The sequence below is a fragment of the Staurois parvus genome, unplaced genomic scaffold (assembly GCF_062004578.1).
Source record: "Staurois parvus isolate SC_StPar_1 unplaced genomic scaffold, SC_StPar_1.0 ptg000258l, whole genome shotgun sequence".
Taxonomy (NCBI): Eukaryota; Metazoa; Chordata; class Amphibia; order Anura; family Ranidae; genus Staurois; species Staurois parvus.
Genome location: NW_028318054.1, coordinates 6,717,190 through 6,738,151, shown reverse-complemented (window position 1 = coordinate 6,738,151; position 20,962 = coordinate 6,717,190).

Below are 20,962 nucleotides of genomic sequence, written 5' to 3'. Positions count from 1 at the left end.
CTTAGTAGGCTACGTAGTAAAAGGCAATGTTCCTTTCTTCACTCACCAAGATCTATACTCAGGCAAGCTCTCCTGTAGATTAGAGAAATCTTCTCAACACCAAGGATAGAAAGTGAAAAATATTAACAACATGCAAAGAAATCTTCCCAACACGAAAGGTATCAAGCTAAAAATACTAAAAACATGCAAGCTAGCTTTAAAATCTACATAGAACTCCTTTTATCTATATCTAGATACATAAATATACCTATTTTTTCTGCCTGTAAAATCTTAGAGTCTTTTAGTTTTATCAAAAGGCCAAAAATGAAACTGTCTAGAGAGAAATTCTTCTTTCTTCAGTTTTGACATTTTTAGCCAAAAGATTGCAAGCCTGCCCACCACGACAAGGTAGACTCTTTTAGGGCAGGATCTACACTAAACTACACTACGCTAACCTTCTCCATGCTAGTCATGGTTTCTTTAGTGTTGGATACATGTGTGTAATAGACCCTATCCTAGAACCTGCCTTCTTCCTCTCCAGACTTCTGTACCAAGATCTACAGAAGAGCAACCCTTTTCTTACACAAAATGGAGAAGAGATTATAAATGGCTGATACTGTTACAATATTCTGGGTGTTCAGCAATGATCATCTGTAATATCCCTACACATTTCCCCCTTCTTTGATCATTGTTGAGCACCTTTCTATATAAATCCATCCACATTAGCCTGGAATAACGCAGGTGAAGTGTACAAGATGGGAGAGCCCCCCAAGATGTGTCTATTACCTGATTAGATTTAAAGAGACACTAGGGGTATTGCCAACCATCTTCCACACATATTTTTACCTACTGATCCTCTAATGTAAATGGATGCACATACAATTTTTCTCTTACTAGCCTACCTACTAAAAGGCACTGTCCTTTCCAGTCTTATTTTTGTTTGTTATTACAGGTACTTATAAAGCTCCATCAATTTAGGCAGTGCTTTACACACAAACACACACACACACACACACACATATATAAATTGTACATTCACATCAGTCCCTAATACTCAAGGAGCGTACAATCTTAATCCCAAACCTACAGAGAGATAAGTTTACGTAGAGATCGGAGACAGGTCCCTAACCAGGAATTGAAAGGAACAGGACAAAGCCTATACAACAATCATCCAGCTTTACAAACGTTCACACTCTAACTAAATATGAGAGAAGATGAATTCAGCGCTTCTCATTCTGGCCCAGCTGGTTGCGTCCAGCTCCGGGCGGGTTCCAGGTGCTAACCAACATCCAGCTGCAAACTCCAGGTTTCTTTCACTATCCTGATACCTGATACTGAGATTTGAGCGGGTTAAGCTCGCATTCCTCCTGAAGGTCCCTCCTGCAAGTAGCGGGAAGCTCATCCCCAACCCCCCTCCAGCCGGAACAGCCTGAGGACCCAAAAGATGAAGGTAAGTACCCTACCTGGAGACCTCATCAATACCGTGGGTCGACAGAGAAATCTCCAGACTCGTGGCCTGGCCAATCAAGTTGCCCCCTTCACACACCGGATAACATCATTCCAACATAACCCTTGTCATCAGTCAGCCTTCTTCCCTTCCAGATTCTTTTACCTAGCTTGACACTATTATTAATAATATTATGGATTTGTAAAGCAACAACAGTTTGTGAAGAACTTTAAAAGGAGACAGCACATTTACAATACAATTCAAAATCCCTCAATACAATTAACTGAACCTCCAGTGCAGATGGATGCACACACATTGGTTCTTAGTAGGCTACGTAGTAAAAGGCAATGTTCCTTTCTTCACTCAACAAGATCTATACTCAGGCAAGCTCTCCTGTAGATTAGAGAAATCTCAACACCAAGGATAGAAAGTGAAAAATACTAACAACATGCAAAGAAATCTTCCCAACACGAAAGGTATCAAGCTAAAAATACTAAAAACATGCAAGCTAGCTTTAAAATCTACATAGAACTCCTTTTATCTATATCTAGATACATAAATATACCTATTTTTTCTGCCTGTAAAATCTTAGAGTCTTTTAGTTTTATCAAAGGGCCAAAAATGAAACTGTCTAGAGAGAAATTCTTCTTTCTTCAGTTTTGACATTTTTAGCCAAAAGATTGCAAGCCTGCCCACCACGACAAGGTAGACTCTTTTAGGGCAGGATCTACACTAAACTACACTACGCTAACCTTCTCCATGCTAGTCATGGTTTCTTTAGCGTTGGATACCTGTGTGTAATAGACCCTATCCTAGAACCTGCCTTCTTCCTCTCCAGACTTCTGTACCAAGATCTACAGAAGAGCAACCCTTTTCTTACACAAAATGGAGAAGAGATTATAAATGGCTGATACTGTTACAATATTCTGGGTGTTCAGCAATGATCATCTGTAATATCCCTACACATTTCCCCCTTCTTTGATCATTGTTGAGCACCTTTCTATATAAATCCATCCACATTAGCCTGGAATAACGCAGGTGAAGTGTACAAGATGGGAGAGCCCCCCAAGATGTGTCTATTACCTGATTAGATTTAAAGAGACACTAGGGGTATTGCCAACCATCTTCCACACATATTTTTACCTACTGATCCTCTAATGTAAATGGATGCACATACAATTTTTCTCTTACTAGCCTACCTACTAAAAGGCACTGTCCTTTCCAGTCTTATTTTTGTTTGTTATTACAGGTACTTATAAAGCTCCATCAATTTAGGCAGTGCTTTACACACAAACACACAAACACACACACACACACATATATATAAATTGTACATTCACATCAGTCCCTAATACTCAACGAGCGTACAATCTTAATCCCAAACCTACAGAGAGATAAGTTTACGTAGAGATCGGAGACAGGTCCCTAACCAGGAATTGAAAGGAACAGGACAAAGCCTATACAACAATCATCCAGCTTTACAAACGTTCACACTCTAACTAAATATGAGAGAAGATGAATTCAGCGCTTCTCATTCTGGCCCAGCTGGTTGCGTCCAGCTCCGGGCGGGTTCCAGGTGCTAACCAACATCCAGCTGCAAACTCCAGGTTTCTTTCACTATCCTGATACCTGATACTGAGATTTGAGCGGGTTAAGCTCGCATTCCTCCTGAAGGTCCCTCCTGCAAGTAGCGGGAAGCTCATCCCCAACCCCCCTCTAGCCGGAACAGCCTGAGGACCCAAAAGATGAAGGTAAGTACCCTACCTGGAGACCTCATCAATACCGTGGGTCGACAGAGAAATCTCCAGACTCGTGGCCTGGCCAATCAAGTTGCCCCCTTCACACACCGGATAACATCATTCCAACATAACCCTTGTCATCAGTCAGCCTTCTTCCCTTCCAGATTCTTTTACCTAGCTTGACACTATTATTAATAATATTATGGATTTGTAAAGCAACAAACAGTTTGTGAAGCACTTTAAAAGGAGACAGCACATTTACAATACAATTCAAAATCCCTCAATATAATTAACTGAACCTCCAGTGCAGATGGATGCACACACATTGGTTCTTAGTAGGCTACGTAGTAAAAGGCAATGTTCCTTTCTTCACTCAACAAGATCTATACTCAGGCAAGCTCTCCTGTAGATTAGAGAAATCTCAACACCAAGGATAGAAAGTGAAAAATACTAACAACATGCAAAGAAATCTTCCCAACACGAAAGGTATCAAGCTAAAAATACTAAAAACATGCAAGCTAGCTTTAAAATCTACATAGAACTCCTTTTATCTATATCTAGATACATAAATATACCTATTTTTTCTGCCTGTAAAATCTTAGAGTCTTTTAGTTTTATCAAAGGGCCAAAAATGAAACTGTCTAGAGAGAAATTCTTCTTTCTTCAGTTTTGACATTTTTAGCCAAAAGATTGCAAGCCTGCCCACCACGACAAGGTAGACTCTTTTAGGGCAGGATCTACACTAAACTACACTACGCTAACCTTCTCCATGCTAGTCATGGTTTCTTTAGTGTTGGATACCTGTGTGTAATAGACCCTATCCTAGAACCTGCCTTCTACCTCTCCAGACTTCTGTACCAAGATCTACAGAAGAGCAACCCTTTTCTTACACAAAATGGAGAAGAGATTATAAATGGCTGATACTGTTACAATATTCTGGGTGTTCAGCAATGATCATCTGTAATATCCCTACACATTTCCCCCTTCTTTGATCATTGTTGAGCACCTTTCTATATAAATCCATTTACATTAGCCTGGAATAACGCAGGTGAAGTGTACAAGATGGGAGAGCCCCCCAAGATGTGTCTATTACCTGATTAGATTTAAAGAGACACTAGGGGTATTGCCAACCATCTTCCACACATATTTTTACCTACTGATCCTCTAATGTAAATGGATGCACATACAATTTTTCTCTTACTAGCCTACCTACTAAAAGGCACTGTCCTTTCCAGTCTTATTTTTGTTTGTTATTACAGGTACTTATAAAGCTCCATCAATTTAGGCAGTGCTTTACACACAAACACACACACACACACACACACATATATAAATTGTACATTCACATCAGTCCCTAATACTCAAGGAGCGTACAATCTTAATCCCAAACCTACAGAGAGATAAGTTTACGTAGAGATCGGAGACAGGTCCCTAACCAGGAATTGAAAGGAACAGGACAAAGCCTATACAACAATCATCCAGCTTTACAAACGTTCACACTCTAACTAAATATGAGAGAAGATGAATTCAGCGCTTCTCATTCTGGCCCAGCTGGTTGCGTCCAGCTCCGGGCGGGTTCCAGGTGCTAACCAACATCCAGCTGCAAACTCCAGGTTTCTTTCACTATCCTGATACCTGATACTGAGATTTGAGCGGGTTAAGCTCGCATTCCTCCTGAAGGTCCCTCCTGCAAGTAGCGGGAAGCTCATCCCCAACCCCCCTCCAGCCGGAACAGCCTGAGGACCCAAAAGATGAAGGTAAGTACCCTACCTGGAGACCTCATCAATACCGTGGGTCGACAGAGAAATCTCCAGACTCGTGGCCTGGCCAATCAAGTTGCCCCCTTCACACACCGGATAACATCATTCCAACATAACCCTTGTCATCAGTTAGCCTTCTTCCCTTCCAGATTCTTTTACCTAGCTTGACACTATTATTAATAATATTATGGATTTGTAAAGCAACAAACAGTTTGTGAAGCACTTTAAAAGGAGACAGCACATTTACAATACAATTCAAAATCCCTCAATATAATTAACTGAACCTCCAGTGCAGATGGATGCACACACATTGGTTCTTAGTAGGCTACGTAGTAAAAGGCAATGTTCCTTTCTTCACTCAACAAGATCTATACTCAGGCAAGCTCTCCTGTAGATTAGAGAAATCTCAACACCAAGGATAGAAAGTGAAAAATACTAACAACATGCAAAGAAATCTTCCCAACACGAAAGGTATCAAGCTAAAAATACTAAAAACATGCAAGCTAGCTTTAAAATATACATAGAACTCCTTTTATCTATATCTAGATACATAAATATACCTATTTTTTCTGCCTGTAAAATCTTAGAGTCTTTTAGTTTTATCAAAGGGCCAAAAATGAAACTGTCTAGAGAGAAATTCTTCTTTCTTCAGTTTTGACATTTTTAGCCAGAAGATTGCAAGCCTGCCCACCACGACAAGGTAGACTCTTTTAGGGCAGGATCTACACTAAACTACACTACGCTAACCTTCTCCATGCTAGTCATGGTTTCTTTAGTGTTGGATACCTGTGTGTAATAGACCCTATCCTAGAACCTGCCTTCTTCCTCTCCAGACTTCTGTACCAAGATCTACAGAAGAGCAACCCTTTTCTTACACAAAATGGAGAAGAGATTATAAATGGCTGATACTGTTACAATATTCTGGGTGTTCAGCAATGATCATCTGTAATATCCCTACACATTTCCCCCTTCTTTGATCATTGTTGAGCACCTTTCTATATAAATCCATCCACATTAGCCTGGAATAACGCAGGTGAAGTGTACAAGATGGGAGAGCCCCCCAAGATGTGTCTATTACCTGATTAGATTTAAAGAGACACTAGGGGTATTGCCAACCATCTTCCACACATATTTTTACCTACTGATCCTCTAATGTAAATGGATGCACATACAATTTTTCTCTTACTAGCCTACCTACTAAAAGGCACTGTCCTTTCCAGTCTTATTTTTGTTTGTTATTACAGGTACTTATAAAGCTCCATCAATTTAGGCAGTGCTTTACACACAAACACACACACACACACACACACATATATAAATTGTACATTCACATCAGTCCCTAATACTCAAGGAGCGTACAATCTTAATCCCAAACCTACAGAGAGATAAGTTTACGTAGAGATCGGAGACAGGTCCCTAACCAGGAATTGAAAGGAACAGGACAAAGCCTATACAACAATCATCCAGCTTTACAAACGTTCACACTCTAACTAAATATGAGAGAAGATGAATTCAGCGCTTCTCATTCTGGCCCAGCTGGTTGCGTCCAGCTCCGGGCGGGTTCCAGGTGCTAACCAACATCCAGCTGCAAACTCCAGGTTTCTTTCACTATCCTGATACCTGATACTGAGATTTGAGCGGGTTAAGCTCGCATTCCTCCTGAAGGTCCCTCCTGCAAGTAGCGGGAAGCTCATCCCCAACCCCCCTCCAGCCGGAACAGCCTGAGGACCCAAAAGATGAAGGTAAGTACCCTACCTGGAGACCTCATCAATACCGTGGGTCGACAGAGAAATCTCCAGACTCGTGGCCTGGCCAATCAAGTTGCCCCCTTCACACACCGGATAACATCATTCCAACATAACCCTTGTCATCAGTCAGCCTTCTTCCCTTCCAGATTCTTTTACCTAGCTTGACACTATTATTAATAATATTATGGATTTGTAAAGCAACAACAGTTTGTGAAGAACTTTAAAAGGAGACAGCACATTTACAATACAATTCAAAATCCCTCAATACAATTAACTGAACCTCCAGTGCAGATGGATGCACACACATTGGTTCTTAGTAGGCTACGTAGTAAAAGGCAATGTTCCTTTCTTCACTCAACAAGATCTATACTCAGGCAAGCTCTCCTGTAGATTAGAGAAATCTCAACACCAAGGATAGAAAGTGAAAAATACTAACAACATGCAAAGAAATCTTCCCAACACGAAAGGTATCAAGCTAAAAATACTAAAAACATGCAAGCTAGCTTTAAAATCTACATAGAACTCCTTTTATCTATATCTAGATACATAAATATACCTATTTTTTCTGCCTGTAAAATCTTAGAGTCTTTTAGTTTTATCAAAGGGCCAAAAATGAAACTGTCTAGAGAGAAATTCTTCTTTCTTCAGTTTTGACATTTTTAGCCAAAAGATTGCAAGCCTGCCCACCACGACAAGGTAGACTCTTTTAGGGCAGGATCTACACTAAACTACACTACGCTAACCTTCTCCATGCTAGTCATGGTTTCTTTAGCGTTGGATACCTGTGTGTAATAGACCCTATCCTAGAACCTGCCTTCTTCCTCTCCAGACTTCTGTACCAAGATCTACAGAAGAGCAACCCTTTTCTTACACAAAATGGAGAAGAGATTATAAATGGCTGATACTGTTACAATATTCTGGGTGTTCAGCAATGATCATCTGTAATATCCCTACACATTTCCCCCTTCTTTGATCATTGTTGAGCACCTTTCTATATAAATCCATCCACATTAGCCTGGAATAACGCAGGTGAAGTGTACAAGATGGGAGAGCCCCCCAAGATGTGTCTATTACCTGATTAGATTTAAAGAGACACTAGGGGTATTGCCAACCATCTTCCACACATATTTTTACCTACTGATCCTCTAATGTAAATGGATGCACATACAATTTTTCTCTTACTAGCCTACCTACTAAAAGGCACTGTCCTTTCCAGTCTTATTTTTGTTTGTTATTACAGGTACTTATAAAGCTCCATCAATTTAGGCAGTGCTTTACACACAAACACACACATATATAAATTGTACATTCACATCAGTCCCTAATACTCAAGGAGCGTACAATCTTAATCCCAAACCTACAGAGAGATAAGTTTACGTAGAGATCGGAGACAGGTCCCTAACCAGGAATTGAAAGGAACAGGACAAAGCCTATACAACAATCATCCAGCTTTACAAACGTTCACACTCTAACTAAATATGAGAGAAGATGAATTCAGCGCTTCTCATTCTGGCCCAGCTGGTTGCGTCCAGCTCCGGGCGGGTTCCAGGTGCTAACCAACATCCAGCTGCAATCTCCAGGTTTCTTTCACTATCCTGATACCTGATACTGAGATTTGAGCGGGTTAAGCTCGCATTCCTCCTGAAGGTCCCTCCTGCAAGTAGCGGGAAGCTCATCCCCAACCCCCCTCCAGCCGGAACAGCCTGAGGACCCAAAAGATGAAGGTAAGTACCCTACCTGGAGACCTCATCAATACCGTGGGTCGACAGAGAAATCTCCAGACTCGTGGCCTGGCCAATCAAGTTGCCCCCTTCACACACCGGATAACATCATTCCAACATAACCCTTGTCATCAGTCAGCCTTCTTCCCTTCCAGATTCTTTTACCTAGCTTGACACTATTATTAATAATATTATGGATTTGTAAAGCAACAAACAGTTTGTGAAGCACTTTAAAAGGAGACAGCACATTTACAATACAATTCAAAATCCCTCAATACAATTAACTGAACCTCCAGTGCAGATGGATGCACACACATTGGTTCTTAGTAGGCTACGTAGTAAAAGGCAATGTTCCTTTCTTCACTCAACAAGATCTATACTCAGGCAAGCTCTCCTGTAGATTAGAGAAATCTTCTCAACACCAAGGATAGAAAGTGAAAAATACTAACAACATGCAAAGAAATCTTCCCAACACGAAAGGTATCAAGCTAAAAATACTAAAAACATGCAAGCTAGCTTTAAAATCTACATAGAACTCCTTTTATCTATATCAAGATACATAAATATACCTATTTTTTCTGCCTGTAAAATCTTAGAGTCTTTTAGTTTTATCAAAGGGCCAAAAATGAAACTGTCTAGAGAGAAATTCTTCTTTCTTCAGTTTTGACATTTTTAGCCAAAAGATTGCAAGCCTGCCCACCACGACAAGGTAGACTCTTTTAGGGCAGGATCTACACTAAACTACACTACGCTAACCTTCTCCATGCTAGTCATGGTTTCTTTAGTGTTGGATACCTGTGTGTAATAGACCCTATCCTAGAACCTGCCTTCTTCCTCTCCAGACTTCTGTACCAAGATCTACAGAAGAGCAACCCTTTTCTTACACAAAATGGAGAAGAGATTATAAATGGCTGATACTGTTACAATATTCTGGGTGTTCAGCAATGATCATCTGTAATATCCCTACACATTTCCCCCTTCTTTGATCATTGTTGAGCACCATTCTATATAAATCCATTTACATTAGCCTGGAATAACGCAGGTGAAGTGTACAAGATGGGAGAGCCCCCCAAGATGTGTCTATTACCTGATTAGATTTAAAGAGACACTAGGGGTATTGCCAACCATCTTCCACACATATTTTTACCTACTGATCCTCTAATGTAAATGGATGCACATACAATTTTTCTCTTACTAGCCTACCTACTAAAAGGCACTGTCCTTTCCAGTCTTATTTTTGTTTGTTATTACAGGTACTTATAAAGCTCCATCAATTTAGGCAGTGCTTTACACACAAACACACACACACACACACACACATATATAAATTGTACATTCACATCAGTCCCTAATACTCAAGGAGCGTACAATCTTAATCCCAAACCTACAGAGAGATAAGTTTACGTAGAGATCGGAGACAGGTCCCTAACCAGGAATTGAAAGGAACAGGACAAAGCCTATACAACAATCATCCAGCTTTACAAACGTTCACACTCTAACTAAATATGAGAGAAGATGAATTCAGCGCTTCTCATTCTGGCCCAGCTGGTTGCGTCCAGCTCCGGGCGGGTTCCAGGTGCTAACCAACATCCAGCTGCAAACTCCAGGTTTCTTTCACTATCCTGATACCTGATACTGAGATTTGAGCGGGTTAAGCTCGCATTCCTCCTGAAGGTCCCTCCTGCAAGTAGCGGGAAGCTCATCCCCAACCCCCCTCCAGCCGGAACAGCCTGAGGACCCAAAAGATGAAGGTAAGTACCCTACCTGGAGACCTCATCAATACCGTGGGTCGACAGAGAAATCTCCAGACTCGTGGCCTGGCCAATCAAGTTGCCCCCTTCACACACCGGATAACATCATTCCAACATAACCCTTGTCATCAGTTAGCCTTCTTCCCTTCCAGATTCTTTTACCTAGCTTGACACTATTATTAATAATATTATGGATTTGTAAAGCAACAAACAGTTTGTGAAGCACTTTAAAAGGAGACAGCACATTTACAATACAATTCAAAATCCCTCAATATAATTAACTGAACCTCCAGTGCAGATGGATGCACACACATTGGTTCTTAGTAGGCTACGTAGTAAAAGGCAATGTTCCTTTCTTCACTCAACAAGATCTATACTCAGGCAAGCTCTCCTGTAGATTAGAGAAATCTCAACACCAAGGATAGAAAGTGAAAAATACTAACAACATGCAAAGAAATCTTCCCAACACGAAAGGTATCAAGCTAAAAATACTAAAAACATGCAAGCTAGCTTTAAAATATACATAGAACTCCTTTTATCTATATCTAGATACATAAATATACCTATTTTTTCTGCCTGTAAAATCTTAGAGTCTTTTAGTTTTATCAAAGGGCCAAAAATGAAACTGTCTAGAGAGAAATTCTTCTTTCTTCAGTTTTGACATTTTTAGCCAAAAGATTGCAAGCCTGCCCACCACGACAAGGTAGACTCTTTTAGGGCAGGATCTACACTAAACTACACTACGCTAACCTTCTCCATGCTAGTCATGGTTTCTTTAGTGTTGGATACCTGTGTGTAATAGACCCTATCCTATAACCTGCCTTCTTCCTCTCCAGACTTCTGTACCAAGATCTACAGAAGAGCAACCCTTTTCTTACACAAAATGGAGAAGAGATTATAAATGGCTGATACTGTTACAATATTCTGGGTGTTCAGCAATGATCATCTGTAATTTCCCTACACATTTCCCCCTTCTTTGATCATTGTTGAGCACCTTTCTATATAAATCCATCCACATTAGCCTGGAATAACGCAGGTGAAGTGTACAAGATGGGAGAGCCCCCCAAGATGTGTCTATTACCTGATTAGATTTAAAGAGACACTAGGGGTATTGCCAACCATCTTCCACACATATTTTTACCTACTGATCCTCTAATGTAAATGGATGCACATACAATTTTTCTCTTACTAGCCTACCTACTAAAAGGCACTGTCCTTTCCAGTCTTATTTTTGTTTGTTATTACAGGTACTTATAAAGCTCCATCAATTTAGGCAGTGCTTTACACACAAACACACACACACACATATATAAATTCTACATTCACATCAGTCCCTAATACTCAAGGAGCGTACAATCTTAATCCCAAACCTACAGAGAGATAAGTTTACGTAGAGATCGGAGACAGGTCCCTAACCAGGAATTGAAAGGAACAGGACAAAGCCTATACAACAATCATCCAGCTTTACAAACGTTCACACTCTAACTAAATATGAGAGAAGATGAATTCAGCGCTTCTCATTCTGGCCCAGCTGGTTGCGTCCAGCTCCGGGCGGGTTCCAGGTGCTAACCAACATCCAGCTGCAAACTCCAGGTTTCTTTCACTATCCTGATACCTGATACTGAGATTTGAGCGGGTTAAGCTCGCATTCCTCGTGAAGGTCCCTCCTGCAAGTAGCGGGAAGCTCATCCCCAACCCCCCTCCAGCCGGAACAGCCTGAGGACCCAAAAGATGAAGGTAAGTACCCTACCTGGAGACCTCATCAATACCGTGGGTCGACAGAGAAATCTCCAGACTCGTGGCCTGGCCAATCAAGTTGCCCCCTTCACACACCGGATAACATCATTCCAACATAACCCTTGTCATCAGTCAGCCTTCTTCCCTTCCAGATTCTTTTACCTAGCTTGACACTATTATTAATAATATTATGGATTTGTAAAGCAACAACAGTTTGTGAAGCACTTTAAAAGGAGACAGCACATTTACAATACAATTCAAAATCCCTCAATACAATTAACTGAACCTCCAGTGCAGATGGATGCACACACATTGGTTCTTAGTAGGCTACGTAGTAAAAGGCAATGTTCCTTTCTTCACTCAACAAGATCTATACTCAGGCAAGCTCTCCTGTAGATTAGAGAAATCTCAACACCAAGGATAGAAAGTGAAAAATACTAACAACATGCAAAGAAATCTTCCCAACACGAAAGGTATCAAGCTAAAAATACTAAAAACATGCAAGCTAGCTTTAAAATCTACATAGAACTCCTTTTATCTATATCTAGATACATAAATATACCTATTTTTTCTGCCTGTAAAATCTTAGAGTCTTTTAGTTTTATCAAAGGGCCAAAAATGAAACTGTCTAGAGAGAAATTCTTCTTTCTTCAGTTTTGACATTTTTAGCCAAAAGATTGCAAGCCTGCCCACCACGACAAGGTAGACTCTTTTAGGGCAGGATCTACACTAAACTACACTACGCTAACCTTCTCCATGCTAGTCATGGTTTCTTTAGTGTTGGATACCTGTGTGTAATAGACCCTATCCTAGAACCTGCCTTCATCCTCTCCAGACTTCTGTACCAAGATCTACAGAAGAGCAACCCTTTTCTTACACAAAATGGAGAAGAGATTATAAATGGCTGATACTGTTACAATATTCTGGGTGTTCAGCAATGATCATCTGTAATATCCCTACACATTTCCCCCTTCTTTGATCATTGTTGAGCACCTTTCTATATAAATCCATACACATTAGCCTGGAATAACGCAGGTGAAGTGTACAAGATGGGAGAGCCCCCCAAGATGTGTCTATTACCTGATTAGATTTAAAGAGACACTAGGGGTATTGCCAACCATCTTCCACACATATTTTTACCTACTGATCCTCTAATGTAAATGGATGCACATACAATTTTTCTCTTACTAGCCTACCTACTAAAAGGCACTGTCCTTTCCAGTCTTATTTTTGTTTGTTATTACAGGTACTTATAAAGCTCCATCAATTTAGGCAGTGCTTTACACACAAACACACACACACACATATATAAATTGTACATTCACATCAGTCCCTAATACTCAAGGAGAGTACAATCTTAATCCCAAACCTACAGAGAGATAAGTTTACGTAGAGATCGGAGACAGGTCCCTAACCAGGAATTGAAAGGAACAGGACAAAGCCTATACAACAATCATCCAGCTTTACAAACGTTCACACTCTAACTAAATATGAGAGAAGATGAATTCAGCGCTTCTCATTCTGGCCCAGCTGGTTGCGTCCCGCTCCGGGCGGGTTCCAGGTGCTAACCAACATCTAGCTGCAAACTCCAGGTTTCTTTCACTATCCTGATACCTGATACTGAGATTTGAGCGGGTTAAGCTCGCATTCCTCCTGAAGGTCCCTCCTGCAAGTAGCGGGAAGCTCATCCCCAACCCCCCTCCAGCCGGAACAGCCTGAGGACCCAAAAGATGAAGGTAAGTACCCTACCTGGAGACCTCATCAATACCGTGGGTCGACAGAGAAATCTCCAGACTCGTGGCCTGGCCAATCAAGTTGCCCCCTTCACACACCGGATAACATCATTCCAACATAACCCTTGTCATCAGTCAGCCTTCTTCCCTTCCAGATTCTTTTACCTAGCTTGACACTATTATTAATAATATTATGGATTTGTAAAGCAACAAACAGTTTGTGAAGCACTTTAAAAGGAGACAGCACATTTACAATACAATTCAAATTCACTCAAAACAATTAACTGAACCTCCAGTGCAGATGGATGCACACACATTGGTTCTTAGTAGGCTACGTAGTAAAAGGCAATGTTCCTTTCTTCACTCAACAAGATCTATACTCAGGCAAGCTCTCCTGTAGATTAGAGAAATCTCAACACCAAGGATAGAAAGTGAAAAATACTAACAACATGCAAAGAAATCTTCCCAACACGAAAGGTATCAAGCTAAAAATACTAAAAACATGCAAGCTAGCTTTAAAATATACATAGAACTCCTTTTATCTATATCTAGATACATAAATATACCTATTTTTTCTGCCTGTAAAATCTTAGAGTCTTTTAGTTTTATCAAAGGGCCAAAAATGAAACTGTCTAGAGAGAAATTCTTCTTTCTTCAGTTTTAACATTTTTAGCCAAAAGATTGCAAGCCTGCCCACCACGACAAGGTAGACTCTTTTAGGGCAGGATCTACACTAAACTACACTACGCTAACCTTCTCCATGCTAGTCATGGTTTCTTTAGTGTTGGATACCTGTGTGTAATAGACCCTATCCTAGAACCTGCCTTCTTCCTCTCCAGACTTCTGTACCAAGATCTACAGAAGAGCAACCCTTTTCTTACACAAAATGGAGAAGAGATTATAAATGGCTGATACTGTTACAATATTCTGGGTGTTCAGCAATGATCATCTGTAATTTCCCTACACATTTCCCCCTTCTTTGATCATTGTTGAGCACCTTTCTATATAAATCCATCCACATTAGCCTGGAATAACGCAGGTGAAGTGTACAAGATGGGAGAGCCCCCCAAGATGTGTCTATTACCTGATTAGATTTAAAGAGACACTAGGGGTATTGCCAACCATCTTCCACACATATTTTTACCTACTGATCCTCTAATGTAAATGGATGCACATACAATTTTTCTCTTACTAGCCTACCTACTAAAAGGCACTGTCCTTTCCAGTCTTATTTTTGTTTGTTATTACAGGTACTTATAAAGCTCCATCAATTTAGGCAGTGCTTTACACACAAACACACACACACACACACACACATATATAAATTGTACATTCACATCAGTCCCTAATACTCAAGGAGCGTACAATCTTAATCCCAAACCTACAGAGAGATAAGTTTACGTAGAGATCGGAGACAGGTCCCTAACCAGGAATTGAAAGGAACAGGACAAAGCCTATACAACAATCATCCAGCTTTACAAACGTTCACACTCTAACTAAATATGAGAGAAGATGAATTCAGCGCTTCTCATTCTGGCCCAGCTGGTTGCGTCCAGCTCCGGGCGGGTTCCAGGTGCTAACCAACATCCAGCTGCAAACTCCAGGTTTCTTTCACTATCCTGATACCTGATACTGAGATTTGAGCGGGTTAAGCTCGCATTCCTCCTGAAGGTCCCTCCTGCAAGTAGCGGGAAGCTCATCCCCAACCCCCCTCCAGCCGGAACAGCCTGAGGACCCAAAAGATGAAGGTAAGTACCCTACCTGGAGACCTCATCAATACCGTGGGTCGACAGAGAAATCTCCAGACTCGTGGCCTGGCCAATCAAGTTGCCCCCTTCACACACCGGATAACATCATTCCAACATAACCCTTGTCATCAGTCAGCCTTCTTCCCTTCCAGATTCTTTTACCTAGCTTGACACTATTATTAATAATATTATGGATTTGTAAAGCAACAAACAGTTTGTGAAGCACTTTAAAAGGAGACAGCACATTTACAATACAATTCAAAATCCCTCAATATAATTAACTGAACCTCCAGTGCAGATGGATGCACACACATTGGTTCTTAGTAGGCTACGTAGTAAAAGGCAATGTTCCTTTCTTCACTCACCAAGATCTATACTCAGGCAAGCTCTCCTGTAGATTAGAGAAATCTCAACACCAAGGATAGAAAGTGAAAAATACTAACAACATGCAAAGAAATCTTCCCAACACGAAAGGTATCAAGCTAAAAATACTAAAAACATGCAAGCTAGCTTTAAAATCTACACAGAACTCCTTTTATCTATATCTAGATACATAAATATACCTATTTTTTCTGCCTGTAAAATCTTAGAGTCTTTTAGTTTTATCAAAGGGCCAAAAATGAAACTGTCTAGAGAGAAATTCTTCTTTCTTCAGTTTTGACATTTTTAGCCAAAAGATTGCAAGCCTGCCCACCACGACAAGGTAGACTCTTTTAGGGCAGGATCTACACTAAACTACACTACGCTAACCTTCTCCATGCTAGTCATGGTTTCTTTAGTGTTGGATACCTGTGTGTAATAGACCCTATCCTAGAACCTGCCTTCTTCCTCTCCAGACTTCTGTACCAAGATCTACAGAAGAGCAACCCTTTTCTTACACAAAATGGAGAAGAGATTATAAATGGCTGATACTGTTACAATATTCTGGGTGTTCAGCAATGATCATCTGTAATTTCCCTACACATTTCCCCCTTCTTTGATCATTGTTGAGCACCTTTCTATATAAATCCATCCACATTAGCCTGGAATAACGCAGGTGAAGTGTACAAGATGGGAGAGCCCCCCAAGATGTGTCTATTACCTGATTAGATTTAAAGAGACACTAGGGGTATTGCCAACCATCTTCCACACATATTTTTACCTACTGATCCTCTAATGTAAATGGATGCACATACAATTTTTCTCTTACTAGCCTACCTACTAAAAGGCACTGTCCTTTCCAGTCTTATTTTTGTTTGTTATTACAGGTACTTATAAAGCTCCATCAATTTAGGCAGTGCTTTACACACAAACACACACACACACACACACATATATATTGTACATTCACATCAGTCCTTAATACTCAACGAGCGTACAATCTTAATCCCAAACCTACAGAGAGATAAGTTTACGTAGAGATCGGAGACAGGTCCCTAACCAGGAATTGAAAGGAACAGGACAAAGCCTATACAACAATCATCCAGCTTTACAAACGTTCACACTCTAACTAAATATGAGAGAAGATGAATTTAGCGCTTCTCATTCTGGCCCAGCTGGTTGCGTCCAGCTCCGGGCGGGTTCCAGGTGCCAACCAACATCCAGCTGCAAACTCCAGGTTTCTTTCACTATCCTGATACCTGATACTGAGATTTGAGCGGGTTAAGCTCGCATTCCTCCTGAAGGTCCCTCCTGCAAGTAGCGGGAAGCTCATCCCCAACCCCCCTCCAGCCGGAACAGCCTGAGGACCCAAAAGATGAAGGTAAGTACCCTACCTGGAGACCTCATCAATACCGTGGGTCGACAGAGAAATCTCCAGACTCGTGGCCTGGCCAATCAAGTTGCCCCCTTCACACACCGGATAACATCATTCCAACATAACCCTTGTCATCAGTCAGCCTTCTTCCCTTCCAGATTCTTTTACCTAGCTTGACACTATTATTAATAATATTATGGATTTGTAAAGCAACAACAGTTTGTGAAGAACTTTAAAAGGAGACAGCACATTTACAATACAATTCAAAATCCCTCAATACAATTAACTGAACCTCCAGTGCAGATGGATGCACACACATTGGTTCTTAGTAGGCTACGTAGTAAAAGGCAATGTTCCTTTCTTCACTCAACAAGATCTATACTCAGGCAAGCTCTCCTGTAGATTAGAGAAATCTTCTCTACACCAAGGATAGAAAGTGAAAAATACTAACAACATGCAAAGAAATCTTCCCAACACGAAAGGTATCAAGCTAAAAATACTAAAAACATGCAAGCTAGCTTTAAAATCTACATAGAACTCCTTTTATCTATATCTAGATACATAAATATACCTATTTTTTCTGCCTGTAAAATCTTAGAGTCTTTTAGTTTTATCAAAGGGCCAAAAATGAAACTGTCTAGAGAGAAATTCTTCTTTCTTCAGTTTTGACATTTTTAGCCAAAAGATTGCAAGCCTGCCCACCACGACAAGGTAGACTCTTTTAGGGCAGGATCTACACTAAACTACACTACGCTAACCTTCTCCATGCTAGTCATGGTTTCTTTAGCGTTGGATACCTGTGTGTAATAGACCCTATCCTAGAACCTGCCTTCTTCCTCTCCAGACTTCTGTACCAAGATCTACAGAAGAGCAACCCTTTTCTTACACAAAATGGAGAAGAGATTATAAATGGCTGATACTGTTACAATATTCTGGGTGTTCAGCAATGATCATCTGTAATATCCCTACACATTTCCCCCTTCTTTGATCATTGTTGAGCACCTTTCTATATAAATCCATCCACATTAGCCTGGAATAACGCAGGTGAAGTGTACAAGATGGGAGAGCCCCCCAAGATGTGTCTATTACCTGATTAGATTTAAAGAGACACTAGGGGTATTGCCAACCATCTTCCACACATATTTTTACCTACTGATCCTCTAATGTAAATGGATGCACATACAATTTTTCTCTTACTAGCCTACCTACTAAAAGGCACTGTCCTTTCCAGTCTTATTTTTGTTTGTTATTACAGGTACTTATAAAGCTCCATCAATTTAGGCAGTGCTTTACACACAAACACACACATATATAAATTGTACATTCACATCAGTCCCTAATACTCAAGGAGCGTACAATCTTAATCCCAAACCTACAGAGAGATAAGTTTACGTAGAGATCGGAGACAGGTCCCTAACCAGGAATTGAAAGGAACAGGACAAAGCCTATACAACAATCATCCAGCTTTACAAACGTTCACACTCTAACTAAATATGAGAGAAGATGAATTCAGCGCTTCTCATTCTGGCCCAGCTGGTTGCGTCCAGCTCCGGGCGGGTTCCAGGTGCTAACCAACATCCAGCTGCAAACTCCAGGTTTCTTTCACTATCCTGATACCTGATACTGAGATTTGAGCGGGTTAAGCTCGCATTCCTCCTGAAGGTCCCTCCTGCAAGTAGCGGGAAGCTCATCCCCAACCCCCCTCCAGCCGGAACAGCCTGAGGACCCAAAAGATGAAGGTAAGTACCCTACCTGGAGACCTCATCAATACCGTGGGTCGACAGAGAAATCTCCAGACTCGTGGCCTGGCCAATCAAGTTGCCCCCTTCACACACCGGATAACATCATTCCAACATAACCCTTGTCATCAGTCAGCCTTCTTCCCTTCCAGATTCTTTTACCTAGCTTGACACTATTATTAATAATATTATGGATTTGTAAAGCAACAAACAGTTTGTGAAGCACTTTAAAAGGAGACAGCACATTTACAATACAATTCAAAATCCCTCAATACAATTAACTGAACCTCCAGTGCAGATGGATGCACACACATTGGTTCTTAGTAGGCTACGTAGTAAAAGGCAATGTTCCTTTCTTCACTCACCAAGATCTATACTCAGGCAAGCTCTCCTGTAGATTAGAGAAATCTTCTCAACACCAAGGATAGAAAGTGAAAAATACTAACAACATGCAAAGAAATCTTCCCAACACGAAAGGTATCAAGCTAAAAATACTAAAAACATGCAAGCTAGCTTTAAAATCTACATAGAACTCCTTTTATCTATATTAAGATACATAAATATACCTATTTTTTCTGCCTGTAAAATCTTAGAGTCTTTTAGTTTTATCAAAGGGCCAAAAATGAAACTGTCTAGAGAGAAATTCTTCTTTCTTCAGTTTTGACATTTTTAGCCAAAAGATTGCAAGCCTGCCCACCACGACAAGGTAGACTCTTTTAGGGCAGGATCTACACTAAACTACACTACGCTAACCTTCTCCATGCTAGTCATGGTTTCTTTAGTGTTGGATACCTGTGTGTAATAGACCCTATCCTAGAACCTGCCTTCTTCCTCTCCAGACTTCTGTACCAAGATCTACAGAAGAGCAACCCTTTTCTTACACAAAATGGAGAAGAGATTATAAATGGCTGATACTGTTACAATATTCTGGGTGTTCAGCAATGATCATCTGTAATATCCCTACACATTTCCCCCTTCTTTGATCATTGTTGAGCACCATTCTATATAAATCCATTTACATTAGCCTGGAATAACGCAGGTGAAGTGTACAAGATGGGAGAGCCCCCCAAGATGTGTCTATTACCTGATTAGATTTAAAGAGACACTAGGGGTATTGCCAACCATCTTCCACACATATTTTTACCTACTGATCCTCTAATGTAAATGGATGCACATACAATTTTTCTCTTACTAGCCTACCTACTAAAAGGCACTGTCCTTTCCAGTCTTATTTTTGTTTGTTATTACAGGTACTTATAAAGCTCCATCAATTTAGGCAGTGCTTTACACACAAACACACACACACACACACACACATATATAAATTGTACATTCACATCAGTCCCTAATACTCAAGGAGCGTACAATCTTAATCCCAAACCTACAGAGAGATAAGTTTACGTAGAGATCGGAGACAGGTCCCTAACCAGGAATTGAAAGGAACAGGACAAAGCCTATACAACAATCATCCAGCTTTACAAACGTTCACACTCTAACTAAATATGAGAGAAGATGAATTCAGCGCTTCTCATTCTGGCCCAGCTGGTTGCGTCCAGCTCCGGGCGGGTTCCAGGTGCTAACCAACATCCAGCTGCAAACTCCAGGTTTCTTTCACTATCCTGATACCTGATACTGAGATTTGAGCGGGTTAAGCTCGCATTCCTCCTGAAGGTCCCTCCTGCAAGTAGCGGGAAGCTCATCCCCAACCCCCCTCCAGCCGGAACAGCCTGAGGACCCAAAAGATGAAGGTAAGTACCCTACCTGGAGACCTCATCAATACCGTGGGTCGACAGAGAAATCTCCAGACTCGTGGCCTGGCCAATCAAGTTGCCCCCTTCACACACCGGATAACATCATTCCAACATAACCCTTGTCATCAGTTAGCCTTCTTCCCTTCCAGATTCTTTTACCTAGCTTGACACTATTATTAATAATATTATGGATTTGTAAAGCAACAAACAGTTTGTGAAGCACTTTAAAAGGAGACAGCACATTTACAATACAATTCAAAATCCCTCAATATAATTAACTGAACCTCCAGTGCAGATGGATGCACACACATTGGTTCTTAGTAGGCTACGTAGTAAAAGGCAATGTTCCTTTCTTCACTCAACAAGATCTATAC